Source organism: Pundamilia nyererei, unplaced genomic scaffold (assembly GCF_000239375.1).
Source record: "Pundamilia nyererei isolate P.nyererei 1_Seehausen unplaced genomic scaffold, PunNye1.0 scaffold01621, whole genome shotgun sequence".
Lineage (NCBI taxonomy): Eukaryota > Metazoa > Chordata > Actinopteri > Cichliformes > Cichlidae > Pundamilia > Pundamilia nyererei.
Genome location: NW_005189022.1, coordinates 5,605 through 7,179, shown reverse-complemented (window position 1 = coordinate 7,179; position 1,575 = coordinate 5,605).

Here is a 1,575-nt window from a genome sequence, read left to right as displayed (position 1 = left end):
TCATATATATCTAAGCCACGCTTTGTTCTAAACACTGTCGTCAGGTTTTTGTGTGTGTGTGTTTTAAGTGTTTTCTAAGGACAGCGCGAAAACAGTAAAGAAAGGAAAAAAGCCACATGTTTCCTGTCGGTGGAAAAATGCACCATGAATTAAAAAAGTCAACGTGTGGGATTTGGTTGTTTAGGAGGGAAAAGTTTGGGGAGTGACGGTAACCGCAGCGAGACAGAGCGAGGGAGAGCTTTTAGATGTGGGAGATTTGTGACGTTTAACGGGGAGTGTATACTTAGTGTGTTGTCTTGTGTAGTTGTTCTGCTGTGTAGTCGTTTCGTGTCATTGGGGGCACAAATGAATGTCACAGAGGCACATTGCAGTGTAAACGCTGTAATGAAAACCAGCGGAGTGATACACCTGCTGTTATCAGGCCTGCAGGTTTGTCCCTGTGCTCTTCTGTCTTTTGGTGCACACACTTGTTTTTACTGACACATCATTTGTGGGGCATCTTATTGCCACACCTGATTGTTCTCTCATTTTAGTTTTAGTAATGTTTTTAAATGGTTGTACAAAATGAGAAAATGAAAAACTGAAGGTGTATTGGCTGCATTTTTAGATAAATAGCTGTATATGTTTACAAAATGTACATTTTATATTTGCATTTCAAGTTATAAAAATTTACTCAACGTGTCTGTGTTTTTTTACAGTAAAAAATACTACTAGGATTTTAAGTTCTTTGTGTGAACTCAGATCAGTAATACTAATGCAGTATGTCAGTGAAAAACAACTACATTCAGATGAGCTGAAAAGATGCCAAACAAGGCAACGGGGGAAAATAAGATGAGACAAGTTGAGGGTGAAATACAAACGTAAACTCAAAAGGAGTCAAAAATGGTCGGTTGTATTTCAGACCTCAGATCCAACGGAAGCTGATATACCCGTTGAAACGCCTGCATTTACCGAGACTTTCAACCCCAGGTAGGCCAATCATGGATCTTCGGATCCACATTATGTCAGCAGCTCTGAACTGTGTTAAAAACAAACACGCTCGCGCCTCACAGACGACAGCTTACAGTCCTGTAACGATGAATGTGACTTCGTACAGCCCCGACCTGCAGACGCTGTGCGCAGAGGTTCAGGACCAGAAGTCTTATTGTAAACATATCACGGCAGACCCGACGATGTTTGCATGAACGCGCTTTTTAGCATCTCTTTATTGACCACTTTACACACACGGTTGCTGTACGCACACAGCCGGCTGTAGCTTTGCAGCGCACAGCCCGACACACACCAACAACAGCAGAGAGAGCACAGACGTTAAGGCGTGATTACTGGTGCCGCTCAGGTGCGTCCGCCTCCCCTGCAGCGGTGCTGCAGACCACGCCCACCACACACAGTAACCAGGTAAAATACATATTTAGGCAGAATTTTGCAAACATCTATTTTTCATTTATTAGCAGCATCGAGCTTTTTTGCCAATTATTTTTTAAAAGTCAGGTCGAGGCTCCAAAAGCCCAAAGGCGATATAAGGGTGGCTCACAAGTTTTTGTTTGTTGGATCATTTTAGTTCAGCTGGGTGTCTTT